The sequence below is a fragment of the Myiozetetes cayanensis genome, unplaced genomic scaffold (assembly GCF_022539395.1).
Source record: "Myiozetetes cayanensis isolate MyiCay16 unplaced genomic scaffold, myiCay2020 scf24, whole genome shotgun sequence".
Lineage (NCBI taxonomy): Eukaryota > Metazoa > Chordata > Aves > Passeriformes > Tyrannidae > Myiozetetes > Myiozetetes cayanensis.
Window position 1 is genome coordinate 2871767 of NW_026087456.1, and position 16039 is coordinate 2887805.

The window sequence follows — 16039 nt, forward strand, 5'->3', positions numbered from 1 at the left end:
AGTTCTGTTTGGGATTCTGCAGAACTGTTTGAGGCGGAAAATTAACTCAGAAAGTTTCGATAAATCCTAAGATAGCTTTTAAATAGTCAATGATTTTTAACACCTTCACGACATTTATGGCCATCTTACTGAACAGGAGTTAAATAAAACATTAAATAAACACTTCTACATGCAGCAGTGCACAACCACTTAAAGCCCCCAAGTCTTTGAGTTCTCGCCACGCAAGTGCTTTGTGCCCAAGTCGGCACCTCATTCATTTAAATACTCTCTCACACAAATTCTCAGAGCCACTCAAAAGTTTGCTGGTTATTGCCCAAGCAGTTACTTCATTCAGGTGAATAAACAAGCCACGTGTCGAGGTGTTCATCAGCCACCCCATAACATAACAGGGTTCTCAAAGGCAAACTGGTGCATCTTACTCCAGTAGCTTAGCTGCCAAACCTGAATTCCCACACGCTGCCCTGCTGCAAGAGAAGAAAATAACTGACATCAGTCCAGACTCTGGCTTCCTCACATAAAGCCAGTTTAATTGATAATTTAAGATAATCCTCCATACTTTTTAATGAAGCACATACATTTCTCCCTTATGCCCTGGAGAGTAGATCAAAAAAAGGAATCAGATGAGAAGATGAACGTTAACCATTCCAGCAGGATTCTCCAGGGCTCACCAGTTAGCAACCATAATCAAAATTACTTATTGCAGCCAAAAGGAGAAATATTATTGTTATTAATGGGGGATTTTATAGTCCAGTTGAATTTCGTTTAATTTCAAATAAAAACAAAACAAAGGATAGGGTTGTGCACACAAAACAAAGTAAGCTCCATCTCCAGTGACCAGAGTGCAGTTGGACTCCAAAAGACAGCTATAAAAGAGACAGAGAAAAGGCTTTGGTAAGGACACTTCCCAACCTGGTAAAATAATTTCCCTTCTCCTGAGGTTCTACCTAAATTAAACAGCAGATATTTTCTCTACCCTTCCCAGATCATGGCAAACCAAACCAGGATTTGAATGACTAAGAAAATGTCTGAAAATTTCTGGTATCAATACGCAGTCCTGCTCATCAATGGAAGAACCTCAAGTGCAAACAGTCAATCCCTTGTTTGACACAGGTGTTCTATGCAGCCAAACTCCAATTCAGCTGTGTGTGGCTTCTTTTCCCCGAGGACCCAAAATACCTGGGTCTTGCATTTGCCACAAAGAAATCAGCTTAGGAAAAATGGTATCCAAGCATTCTTAAATTTTATCCACAACAGAGACAAATCTGTTTGATCTCAGACTTAGCCACTAGACATAGCCCAGACATTCAAGCACATGGGCACTATGAATTCAGGTGCAGAGTCATGCTACAGTGATATATCCTATCGTCTTTCAAGATAATCTTAGAGATGCAGAAAAAGCTAACATAATCTTATCAAAAGATATTTTCAGTTTCTTCATGGACTGCCCATTCCAAAACCAAAGAATTAAACTTTCAGGAATGTAGGCATTGGCTTTGGATGAGCAATATGTAAAGCAGAACTAAGGATTTACTTCTTGAGACTCAGACTTTCATTTAATGTCTGAAAAAACATGTTACATGTCTACCTTGTTCAGCTTACAGTGATCTGCAACACTTTATGAAGTGAGTATTTGAAGACATGAGAAATGTGACAGTAAGTTACTGGTAAATTGCTCTTATTCAAGGATGAAAACTATGCAGTCATTGACACAACTCAAGGTATAGGAATTAGCCCCCAGTGTGTGTTCAACTTTGGGTTTGTGGTTGGGCTTCGGGTTTGGTTTTTTGGTTGGTTTTTTTTTTTTTTGGTAGAAATTGAAAAGGTTTGAAAAGTCTGAATGGCTGTCTACAACTTTAGAACTAGTTTTGATCAATACTCTTAGAATTAAGCACCAAATCACTCTTATAATTTCTAAATCACTTCTGTTCTCCCAAGAAGTGATGCCCGCCAACTGAGCTGTGGTGTCATACTGTTAAATACGTTGTCTGCCTTTCCCATTTGACACCCCCACTTGAAGTGCAAAGCAAGCTTCAAGTGTCATAAACTCATTCCTGCAGAGAGGTCCCCACAGACATATAGATCCAGCAACAGAGGCTGACAAAAGTTATTTATGTGCTTGCTCTTCCATGGAGCTCTTGCCAGTCATCACAGCTGGGCACATCAGGGCTTGGCAGGCTTTAAGCCTACAGTATCTTCAGGTAGCAACAGCAGTCAGAATTTGAAGTGCAAAGTCTCTTACCAAGCCCTTGTGCAAGGGAGAATTTTAAATTTAGTTTTGCTAATGCAAATGGCTTACATCTTTCATGGACACAATCTGACAATAAGCAAACACCATAAGATGTAATAGCATTGAGTGAAGTACTTCATTTCATGGGGAGACTTGAATCAGGAGCCAGATAACACCTTAATGAGGCAGCTGCTGCCACGAGGCAGCTGATGATCTCTTCTGCACTATTTCATGTATCTCTCAGTATGTAGGAAAATGGTTGATGCAAGCTTATCCTTGCAGCAATCAATTAAAACATTTAGGAATCTTATTTTCCAAGCAATTTAAAAACCAGTGACACTTCTTTGTTAGAAGGCACTTTAACATAAATCCCACCTGCTATTTTGCAAATAATGACAATTCTGGAGTTAAGCTTAATAATAGATTTGATAGCCTTGATTCAAAAATAATCTTTCTCAAACTAAGTTTCATGAAAACAACCATTACTTGCTCCTGTAAAGTCCAACATAATTAATGTAATTTCCGCCAGATGTAATAGGAACAGTTTCAATTACCCTACTTTTCCATTATTCTCCATAATATCTTTTCTTTTGGAAAGACCGGAGTGTCTTTTATTAATAAAGTGTTAAACTGATAATGATGCTTTGAGAAGTTGGGGGGAGAGGGGAGGAACTGTCTACACAGGAAAAATTGTATCATACATTATTTACCCTATTTCACTCAAACTCCAAAGAAATGGAAAAGATAGAATAAGTGACTTAATGTGAATATCTGAATTGGACACGCAGATGAGTTATAAGGATTAAGGTCAAAGGATAGATAAAGGGCATAAATCTGCTCAACATTCATTAAGATGCAGATGTTTTATTTAAAGACACTCCTAATTCAGACCAATGTTAATAGAAAAAAAAAAAATCTGTTAAGACCAGCACTGTCAGATTTCTACTAAACCAAGATCTTTTTGAATCTTTTCATGTGACTTAAGCTAGTGGCCCAAACCCACAATTAGATAAAGTTCCTTTTTGACGAAGTGCTTAAATCCCATTTTGAGGTACTGTGGGAGTGTGGAAACACTGCATGCCATTAACAAATACTATGTCAACCCTTTACAGTCAAAATTGCTTTTTTCCAAGGAAACTTCCCTACCTGACTTAACCTATCAGCTAATTAGTAAGTGTTCATATCCACATATACCCAGTTAAAGATCTGTGAGTACAATGCACCTGCACAAGCAATAGCATGTTCTGTTCTGTTCTGAGGTCAAAGGGCCTTCAGAAAACAACAGTAACACACTTGTTCCAGTGATGTCCTGGTTATGCCAAGTGGCTTTCAGATATTAGAAGGGTTTTTTAAAATTCTAAGTAAAATAGGTTTCTGTGCTTTAATTTCTGCTTTTTAAAGTGCTGCAAAGATCCTTTCACATACTGACTTATGCAGAGGTTTAATATACAAAGATCAGCATGCATTCCTTTGGGGATTTTTTTTTGTTTTTCTTTTATTTTAAGTAATCTTCTACTTCAGCACTTTAGAATGCACCCCACTAATTTTGTTTGCCATTCCAGAAAGTCACCATCAACTTACTACATACCTTTTTGTGCTAGGCTTACTAGTTAAAAAGAGGTCAATTAAATTTTATGGACAAGCATATTTAGCAATATTTATTTTTACTATGCCATCAAATAAATACAGAAAATACAGAACAGAAAATTAAGAAAGTATAAAGACTTCTAAAGGTAAGAATTGGGATAAAACTGTGAGAGAAGTAATATTTAAACAAGAAACTCAAAAGATAACACGATATGTGTGAGTGGCACCTCAACAACATGCTACAGATTCAAAAGGCTATTCATATTTCCATTGTAAATCCTGCTTTGTGCAATTAAAGACTTATCAAAGTTAATTTCCATCAATGTGAAGCCTGGCACAACACTCCTCAATTTACATGCATCTACACTTTTCTAATTTTGAAGAACAGTTGATGTAAATCATTCCAGACTTTTTCATTATTAGATGAGAAACTCATAACCTTATTGCTTTTCTAAACAAAGAAAGAAAGCCAAATGACAAAGAACTGATGTAATCTGTTGAATCATTCCTTTTTTCTTATTTTCTATGAGTGAAATGAGACTCCAAGACCTCCATTACCAAAACTTTTTAACAAAGGCCTACACAGACTATATTCCAAAACAACAGCATCAAGTATGTAGAATCAAAAGGACACATCACGCAACACAATTTATAAATAAAACATATAACTGGCAAGTATGGTACCTTCTACTCAGGAAGAACTGTTTTTAATTTCAGCCTAGACAGTTGCAAAGTCCACAATCACTCTACATTAACGGCAGCCTTCTAATGGACAAGTTTTCTTATAGTGAACCAGTTTTTATGGGTCTTCACATACCAGAAGAACAGATTCACAAAGAAACAGTGATTGAACAATTCCTTGGAACTTCCTCACAATCTGTCCTGCCTTGCCAAGAACTGAGGTAGACTTTACAACAATACACTTCAGAACACCAGGTGCTTCAACATTTAGGGATCAGCAGATTTGAAATGCACTTTAAGAAGCTTTCAAACATACACATTTATTGTGCTTCATTTTGCTCAGTGGGGTGGATGTCAGGTTCCTTTTGGCTGAAGCTAAATTACAGCACCTCTTATAGTCCTGTCAACCAGATCCTCAGCCCATGGAATCAGATTAAAATTAATACAAAGTAAATAAATGAAAAAAAAAAGATAAAAGGTGCATTGATATGCTTCAAGCATACACATGAAGCCCTCAGCTCATCCCAGCTCACATCCATCCATCCACATTGGTTCCCACCACTTCCCTAGGTCAGTGCAGCCAGACAGAGTTCAACCAAACACCCAGGAGGAGAAAGCCCTGCCCTGGGTAGGAAACTTCATTCATTTGCTGCATGTGGCAGTCCCCATTTAAACCCAGCCAAAGCTTCACTAAATTGCCTGTATTTTAAAGATACACACAGAAAGAGATTATATTAACCACAGCAACCAGGCTATTGCAGCACAGTCCTCAGAGCCATTCACTCACATTTTCACTCCATTGCCAACGCTGTTATTTCACAGCTGAATCTGAATACCTGACCCAGTTATCAGCAGAAAACATCTTAGAACAAATTCAGAAAACGTACATAAAAGACAAATGACAGACAGCCACTCAGCTGTTCATCTAAAGGTCCTAAGGGAACTGAATACAAAGATGCTGAATAACTGCATCCTGTAACTTGTCATCTGCATGAGCATATACAGAAAAGAAGTTGTGTCTCTCTGCCATGTAATGATCTCTCAAACTGGTTTCAAGAGGACAGTAAATTGTAATCCATCCCTTGTGTGCAAAGCAACAAGTAAAATCCATTAAAAAAAAGAAAATTAGCAGGCAAGAACACAAACCAGGAAAAGAAGAGTGATTTGTTTAGGATAAGAAATCACTTCTCAGTTCGAGTTGAAGCCCATCAAAGGGGTCATGGAACACAGGGATAATCTTGTCAATAAAGTATACTCATGTTTCCTAGAAGCTTTTGTCACAAATCCTCATTAAAGTATCCTAAAGAAACTGAGTTGTAATTAGATGAGAGAAGATCTCACCATTCATTTCCTATCTTTTGATCACTTATTAATCAAAAAAATAAATTGTCCTTTCAAAGCAGTTGCTAAGACACTCCTTGAAATATATATATGGTTCTTAAGTGTTCAGGGGACTCAAGTGATCAAGATGGAGCAGAGAGGAAGAAGACACATGAAGAGAAAGTACAGTGGGATATCAAGTTTATAGTTAAAGAGCTGAGGACTACTGTGACAGCTTGAAAAGTACCTTAAGCAGATGGGTGAAGACAAAGATGAATGCAAAGATGCACATAAGAAAAAAAAATGGTTTCTGCCTCACACAAACATTTAAGGAGAAAGCTACCACTGAGGAAAAACACTACAATTAACTCACTATTCAAAAGTAGACAAATGGAAGGACTGAAATTACTAGGAAAGGAACAGTAAACCAAAAAGCCTCAAGATCTCTCCAAAAGACCACACAAACTATTAATCCCATTTCAAAAAGATCAAAAAATTAGAAAATATGCACAATGTTGTGCAGATATTCAAAGGTATGGGAAAATCTTCTTTAGAAAGGGATTAAGTAGATTAGTTGGCCATCTGAACACTAGGGGAGAGAAAGCAGTAGCCTACAAAATTGCGCATTGCATAAAGAAGCTGAAGAGGAGATTTACTCCCTCCTACAGCAGGGCAAGGGCAAAGAACAAGAGAGTCCCCAGTAAAGTCATCATGAAAGAAGTTTAAATGAAGTTAAAAGTAATTAATGCAAATTTTCATCAAAATTTTGGAAGTCACTGCCCAAAAGACACAGTAAATCTGACACTTCAAAGATTTGCAGAGAGTTAGTGTAACCACTATAACGTGACTGCCCTGACACAACTCCCAGATGGCGAGGTGCTGGTCAAGCATAGCTGGTCAAGTATGAATTCCATCTAATTCTTTGCCCATCCTCAGTGAATGCTGCAAGCTCTGGGGTGGTAGGGCAGAAAGATCCTTGGTTAGACCTGGTCTAGCAGTGCAAAGACAATCAAGTCTTTCTCTTAGCCTTGTCAATGATTGAGTGAAGGCAAGAGCAAGTGGCCTTCAGGCCTTCCTGCATTCTTAACCTCCAAATCCATATCCATGCAACACACACTGTGTCTTCAATTCTAGAAGGAGCCATAATCCTTCATAATCTGTACCAGTACTACTTTTACTCATGTTACATATATTACATGTGTTTGAGTTTCTGTGTTTGTTCGGGATTTTAGGGGAGGGGGTTTAAGATTTCAAGTTAAAAATATTTTGGTCACAACAAGCACACGCATCATTACAGGCTGAGGAAAGAGTGGCTGGAAAGCAGCCCAGCAGAAAAGGACCTGGAGGCCCTCGTTGACACCTGGCTGAACATGAGCCAGCAGTGTGCCCAGGTGGACAAGAAGGTCGATGGCATCCTGGTCTGTATCAGGAATAGCGCAGCCAGCAGGACCAGGGGAGTAGTTGTCCTTCTTTACTCAGCACTGGTGAGGTCACACCTCGAGTCTTGTGTCTAGTTCTGGGGTCTCTCACTGAAAGAAAGACATTGAGGTGCTGGAGCATGTCCAGAGAAGGGCAACGAAGACTGTTCTTGATGCCATGGTTTAGCTGACATGGTAGTGGTTGGTCAAAGGTTGAACTCAATTATCTTCAAGGTCTTCTCCGACCTCAACGATTCTACGATTCTATAAACCAGCTTGGAAGTACTTTCGCTTGGCCACTTCCTATGTTACACACAGAACAGTACAACCTGCATAGTGTTACAAGTGGGTTGGTGGAAGGGTTATTTTCCTATTCAGTTCCATAAAACATTCACTAAAATTAATGTTAGCATAAGACTTATTTGATAACTACAAATGTTAAGTTGAAGTTCCAGAAAAACAACAACAACAACAAAAAAGAAAACTGGTCACTGTCAGATACTTCACTATTTGCACTTACAGAACAGTTCTTTATTTTCTACACATTGTAGTCTATATATTCAAAACCAATGACAGTCCTTATCTGTTGTTCTCATGAGAGGCAGAAAGAAAAGCATAAGTGGCAGCTTTAGTATCCCTCACCTGCAGTTCCCCTTCCCTGGGTATGCAATTCAGAGAACTATTAAACTTCCACCGAAACCACCAAGACAAATGTTTGGATACTTAGTCATATATGCATCTGTTTCCTGTGTGATGCAAAACTTCATTTCATTTTGATCTGACTATGTCAGCTAAAAAAGGGTTGATGGAATTAACCTTAGAAAATTCAGAAAGTATTCTGCCCATATGTAACAGCAACCTAAAATCTGAAACTAGTCAAACAGCACTCTGAACTAAGTCTCTGCATAAATGCTGAACTACAGGATGCAAATAAAAGAAATACAAAACCAAACAAACCCCAACAGCAACAAACCTATAACCTGTGAGAATTAGCAACTGTTACACAGGTTTCCTAGTAAAGGGCTAACCATGGACTTTGGAGCAGCTATAAACCAGTGTGCCATGTTCACAAACAATTGGTTAATCAGAAGTCTGTATGTCTACTAGCCCACAGAGAACTGTACTACAATTGCTGGTTTTTATTATGGAGTTCTTAGGCACAATAGTTTGCCTTTCTTCCCACCCAGAAGCAAAGACTACTTGGTGCAACTTGGAGCAATCATATTTATTTCAGAAGTAATGCATCAATTTATATGAAGCATCAGTCTCACAATTTTTTTTTATTTTTTTTACACTAACAGGAAGATACTGAAAAGATTAAAGATCATGAACCATCCATTTAGTACAAAAGGATTCCCCCTTCAAAATCATTTTGACAAGGATTAGAAAAACATAAAAGCATTCCACACACTACTCTTGTTAAACTGAGCAACTCCTACAGCTCCTTAAGAAAGCAGAACAGAAAGGCATGCCTTTCATTGCAGGAAAAAATAATATATGAAGACCAAGCTCCAGCTTGACCTTTATCTTCATAAGTGATAACTCTCAAAAGTGACCAAAAGGTTAACCAAACTCTAAAAAGGTCATCTGTCTTTAATCTGGCTATATGGATCCTTTTCTGATGTTAAATAATACACAGCCACTGTTCATTAAATATCACCCGTCCATTCTGTGTTTTCACCTTCTGTTTTCAGCAGCAGCTAGATTTTTTGTTCTGTCATATTAAATAACTTGCAACTTCCTTCAGTCCAGCACATTTTCTGGGATAGGAGGTGTTTTATGGTTACATAAATAAATTCCCAACTGTTCTCCTTCTATAATACTTCTTCACTGCCAGATATATAAATATTTGTTCTGAGTACACTAGTGCCTTCTTTGGCCCACTACGAGTCTTTCATAGTTTTGAGGTATAGTAATCACCCCTTTTGCTCCTCACAAGTGATGCAGCTCAAATCATATTCAGCTAAAGCTTATTTCAAAACAAGTATATAAACCAAAGTTATACCAGAAATGAAACACTGAACTTCAAATTTAATACAGAAAGTAACAGTACGCAGGATCGGGTTCTTCAGATGTCTAGAGAGTTAAGAATTAACTGTGAATGAATATAAGACAACTTTTTTCTTAAAAAGTTGCACTGCTATCTGTGCAAACACACTCTGAAATCCACATTATATCTTACTGAATGACACAGGATACTCTTCTCACACTCTTCCAGTTTTGCTATTTTGCAAGCACGACTAGTTACAATTTAGATTCAATATTGCAGGGAATGAAGTTTACCACTTTTTCCCTCCTTTCAAGGACAACACTATTCTTCAAGTTTAGTCCCTTCCATGTTAATCAAAATCCAGCTGACCAAATATATAAAAAAAGGTGTTATCTTCTCATTTTTCATCAGGTATCTAATGAAACCCATGAAAAAGACTTTAGTACTTATCTGGTTAGCTTTCATGTTTTCTGCACATCTCCCTCAAAGTCAGTCTGGAATAGTCATTGTGAAGAACTTCACTTTTAAAGTTTTATAAATTTTATCCTTGTAAACTGAGAATTTTAAAAGATTATATATCACAGAAAAGCCTTTTAAAGACAAACTCCTCAAACTACCACCATTAACTTCTACAGAAACTATGTATCAAGTCACTCAAAGTCATGCTGGTACTGGCTGGGCTTCTCCAGTCCTCCTTGCTCCTGGAATTAAAAAATGTAAGGGACCCACAGGCAGGTGCTACTTGTTCACCTCACTAATAGCAGTACAGGAAGAAACAGAATGTACTTCCCCATCTAGACTAACAATTTTCTTCTCTCCTAGCTGTGTAATAACTGCTAATCATATTTATTGCAAATCTCAGAAGTAATTAATTCTTCACTGTCATGCCCAAATTTGCGCATGAAAAGTCAATTTGGTCATCAGTTGAAACCCAGCTCACCCCAAGCAGCACCGAAGAGCAATCACCATCCAGCCATGCTCGAGTGTGAAACGCTGAGGGAAGACAGGCTTTCAAAGCAGTGACAGATCTTGAAGGCAATGCCATCCCAGACAGACACATGAGAGATTCAAAAAGAGAGCAGGGGCATGATTTAATCCCCAGCAGTCACAGAGTAGCAGGCAGGGCTGCCTGTCTTAGGGACTGACGAAACAGACTCCTTCAAGTCCATGTTTCCTGGATGAAAAGCATGTAACTGTTCTATGGTTCCAAGAGAATCGAGGTTCAGGGTAATGAGGAACGCTCCTAACAGCACCTGGAAGTATGTCCTCTACTGGTCTGAATGCTGTACAATTCATAGCATGGAACCTAATTTATTAAGTAGCATTTCAGTCGAATTGCTTCAGGGAACAGTTATGAGTGAAACATCCTAAATCACGTAACTCACACACAAACACATGTACATTCCTTAAAAGAATTGAAGCCAAGGATCTGAATCACTAAGTACCATGGTTTACTGTGGTATCCTGAGATACCAAAATCAACAAAACTAGTGGATCCCAATCTACAAAAGGACGAAGCTAAGTAAGTCATAGGCATTTCACAACCTCGAAGGCTTCTGAGCAAGTTTGCAGAGGGTACCTTGTTAACCTGCACAGCTGTGTTTCAAGAGGAATGTTGGTTTGTGGATCAGTGGAGGCATGAACCTGCCTCGTGACTCTTGCCTCTCACCAGAGAAACAGCTTTCATGTCAAAGATAATCTAGTCTTATGACTCAAAGTGGAAGGAAGGATGGTTTCTCAAAAGCAAATGAGGATAGGACAGAGATGAAAGGGATTTAAGCAGAGGGGGTCAAGACCTCAGATGTTTATTGTTGCTAAAAAATGGCAAGAAAGGATCAGAATGGATGAGGCATATTTCTTCTGCCTAAAAACACAATCAGTCTAAGAGAAAATTACCATGGTGTCACTTCAGTCATCAAAATCCAACATTTGCTCATTTATTCTATTGCATCTTTTAGAAACAGGAAGAGGTTTGAGGGATGAACATACCATGTGCTACAGGTTAGCATCTTAAGCCTCAGGTGCATTTGAGGCTAATCACAGTCAGTCCATTGCTGGTAACATATTACAAAATTAATTATCTGCAGGCTTGGGACTGAGCTCATTGGAGACATCACCCTGCAAGGGGGACTTACCAGCCCACCTGCTACTATTTTCTTGTAAGAGGGCAAGCAATGAAGAGCTTCAGTCTTGGCATATGCCTTCATTTATACACAGACAGCTCTCAAGCACTGATTTTCAAAGAAATAAATCACTGAAGAGTGAGATGTAACATACCAGCCCACACAGCCATCAGTGTAGCATCCCCAAAATATAAATATAGTCTTAACCATCCAAAGGGTGGATAAGGGCTGCAGTCATTAAATACCTTCTTAAAACATGCAATGGCATGTTTGTTTATGTACATTTGCCTCACAAAAATAGTGGAGAAGATAAATATTAAGCAAGAAGTGAGCACCAGGGAAAATAATTTTCTCCCCAGCATGATTAAAGGCATTTTCACAGAAAAAGACTTTTGAGCAGCAGTTTTATTGTATGCAACTACAATAACCAGGTGCTTTAAAAACAGCAGTTTGAAATGCAATTTCTTTCAAATTAAGTGCGGTTATTTTGATCAGATAAGTTCAGAAACCTTACCCTCTATGAATGGAAAAGAAACCTGTAGGCAATTTAAAAGTAGCCTTTTTCTTAAATAAAGAAAAATAAGACTTTTATGCACCAGAAGACACAATCCCCCCTACATAACAAGAATTAAATGGCCAAGTATCTCTAACTTAAATTTGAAAGTATGCATCTTTGCTATTGAAAGAAATTATCTCCCATTCCTTCTTTCAAATTTCTTCTCCACTTTAAAGGAAAGAGACTAGGTTGAAACAAAATCCAGAACCATACTGAGACTTGAGCTCAACAAAACGTGGAGAGGGGGCTGCCTAAGCCTTTCATGCTTCTTCAAAGAGAACAGGCTCAGAGACTCAAACAGTATTGTATCAGAACGCACCAAGATATCATTTTACAAGAGAGCACATAAGATTTTAGCCCGTTAAAGTACACACTAAACACAACAGCTATTCTTCATGAGGTTATAGGACCAATGAGCTACTGAACATGGAAATATTCCTTCTTAATTACTCATCTTAAAACATATCAGCTACACCTCTCCTAAAGTTAGTTTTTTAGTAATTAGTCTGCAGCAAGTATCGTGTTTTGTGGTAAATCTGTTCTTTACTACACTATTGTCTGCACAACAATTGCTAGAGTTGCTACACTTGGATATTAGGAGAAATTTCTTCACAGAAAAGGTTGTCAAGCACTGGAATGGGCTGCCTAGGGAGGTGGTGCAGTGACCATCTCTGGAAGTGCCTAAGAAAAGACTGGATGTGGCACTTAGTGCCATGAGATAGTCGACATAGTGGTGCTCAGTTGAAGGTTGGACCCAATCTCAGAGGCCTTTTCCACCCTAATGGGTTCTTTGATTCTGGGAACTTTCATTTGACCAGTTGAGTGAAGCTATGCATCTGCTTGGAGCAAGGATTCTCTTTCAGAATGAAAATATACAATCTACTGCCTTCTCATTTCCATCAGGATTTTCATGAAATTTTCTGAAGTGGTAGGCCAAGGACAACTTTTGTTTATTTAATATCATTTCCTTGACTAAAAGCAAAAGCCAAACCAAATAATTCTAAGATACAAGATCTTACCAGAAAAATCATGCTTCTCACTAACTGCTCTCTCTTTTCCTACTGCCAGAAATTTGTTGGTTACAGGAGAGAAAATGTATTGTTCACACTGGTGTTCTTGTCACCTTTTTTTTCATTGCAGAAGTACAGCTAGCAGCAAAGAAAAGAACTAGCACCTAAAAATGAAAGTGGAACATATACCCAAACTTCAATATTCAAACTCGTGTCCAGTTTCTCAGAAATTATTAGGTCTTGATCTCAAGACCCCTTCAAAAAACTTAAAATATGCAAGTTTTCAGCTATGACTGCAATCTAAAAACTTCATTAAAACTTTCCTTGCCTTCACAAAACTTGAACTCTAGAAGCAGTTGCAAGATAAGAATCATAGCAAAGAGTATCAGCAAAGGGTATAACTAAGTTCATTAAGTATTTCCAAGCCAAATAATTCAGTTCTCACTGCCAGTGAATTTGAATTAAGATATTTGACCTCATGAAGCTGATAATCTAGTGAAGAATTTGAATATAGAGAAAGAGGGGAAGGAAATAGGATTGTTCTTTCTTTACCTTATCTTTTTTTCATTTCTATATTTGTGTATGTTTTATAATGTCCATAATTTATTAGCTCAGTAGTGCACATGCATAATTTATAAATACATACTTGTAGATTGGGTTTGATTTTTCTTTTACTGTTATGGACACAGTAGCAAAAAAGTTTGTGGAGCTGCTCTAAATAGTGTATCCATCTGAGAGTAACATTGTTAATGTCTGTAAAGTATTTTAAACCTGTGTCAAACATCCAGAACTACCACAATTTTCTGTTCCATCTCCAAGCCATACCAAACAACAAACAATTCAATAATAGTACCAGTTAAACACATTGAGCTACAGCACAACCAAATCCCAGTGTGTGTTCAGTCCTCTCTTTGTTCCTTTATAACCTCTGAAATGAGAGGTTCAAGTTCAAGTACTGGAGGAAAATGAAGGTTTTCAACTGGTCTATATATTAAAGTCTTCAAACTGGCTAGAGCAAGGCAGAGGTTTTTCATGGAGGTTGAATGAAAAAGAAGGGGTGGATACTTTTAAAGCTTGTATACAATCACCACCACCCTACCACGGCAGAGCAAGTTTCTTAAATTCTTAGATTTCAGCCTGTATTTAGCCAAAGCAAACCTCCTACTGCTTCATCCTTTAAAAAAATAAAAAAAGCTTTCATCAGTATACATAGAGAATTTCAAGATTCAGAAAATATTACCTCCACAGTAGTTATTTTCTGCTCAGCTCTGTTTCATTATTCATTACACCTCTATTTTTAGAGCCATCCCAATAAGCAGAGTACAGAAGCTGGCTTCTGTCTATCAACCAAAAAAACACCCCAGTGCTGAGGTTCAATGCTTGATACTGTTTTGGAAGAAAACCCACCTGTAGTAACACTCCAGAACACCTCCCTGCAGTGCTCCAAGCCTACAACAGTCCCCTGATTATGACATCTCAGTGGAGTTTTGGTGTCTTCTGGGGGTTTGGTTGGGTTTTTGAAGCCTCAGGTAAGGACAGAGGAAGCTCTAGCCCAGATGCCACCTATAAGCCCAGATTTTTCTCTTGCCACTCCCTAACCCATTTTTGTTGCCTTTGAACACTGACACATCACAAAAGAGCTCAAGCTTTCAGCCACAAGCAGCTCGGCTATGCTGCCCAGCCCTGCAGCATCTGGCAAGGCTCTGTTCCACAGACCCTACCACATGCCCTGCCCACCACCATCTCTGCTCAGCTATGCCAGACCCACCTGACTGTGGCTTCAACTCCCCATCAGGCCTTTCCTTCTCCCCGCCCTGCTTTAAAAACACTCCCCTCACCTGTCCCTCCAGGGTAGCTCATCCCACACCCCCTCATTAAACAGAGGGGTGGGCCTGAAGACTTTCTGGTGCTAATAGAGTCATTAGAGTTAAGTTTTTAAAAAGCCCCAGACAGAAAAATTCACTAGACCAAGTTGCTCTATGACCCATCCAACCTGGTCTTGAACACTTCCAGGCATGGAGCATCCACAGCTTTTCTATGCAACCTGTGCCAGTGCACACCAAATTCACAGTGTAGATTTTCTTCCTAATATCTAATCTAAGCCTGCCCTCTTTCAGTTCAAAGCCATTCCCCCTTGTCCTGTCACTACAAGCCTTTGTAAAAAGTCCCTCTCCAGAACCCTTGTAGCCCCTTTAGGTACTGGAAGGTGCTATAAGAGGTCCCCAGAGCCTTCGTGCTCCAGGATTAACAAACACAACTCTCATAGCCTATCATGAGTAGGGGAAAAAAAACCCCACCTTAACAATTCCATGGAGAACACATTTTAAGCAAAAATGGAATATATATGCTCATAATCTAGGCTGCATTAAAACATGCACATGAGAAAACAATTTACTTATGAAGGGACCTGGCGTATTTCCATTCATGGGAAGAATCTTTACGGCTATTCAATAATGGGACAGGGCACTACGTTCACAATATAATTTATTTATGCTGCTAAAAGAGCAGGAATAGGGCATATAGGAGAAGACAAAACGGCCTCAAGTTGCTCTAGGAGAGGTTTAGTTTGGGTATTAGGAAAAATTTCTTTGTTGAAATGGTGATCAGGCTGCCCGGGGAAGTTGTGTAATTACCATCCCTGGAAGTATTCAAAAAACATGCAGATGTGGCACTTGGGGACATGGTTTAGTGGTGGATTGCAGCTTTCCTGATGGGCTCCTTCTCTCACCTCACTTAGCAGCTGCTCACCTTTCAGTATTAAGAAAGGAAAATGCAAGATGATAAGCTATCCCCAGGCAATGTTCCTGTGCCACCCAAGACAGCCTTTATGGCTGCAAAGATCCCTCAATAACTTGTCAAGACCTGGTGTTGCTGCATAGAGCTGCATAGAGGTGTTCGTTCCTATATCTCATTTTAGACGGACACGCGTGCCACTTTCATATCCTCCAGCTCAGCCTAACATTTGCCCTTTCATGCTCTCCTTTAAGCCACCGGGAATTCAAAGCTATTTCAAAGCATAATTATAGCAATCTGCATATAAACGGCTGCATGTCCTGCAGAGGGTTCAGCTGTGTTAAAAAAAAAAAAAAAAAAGGAATAAATCCCACAACTAAGATTCAGTAAAGTT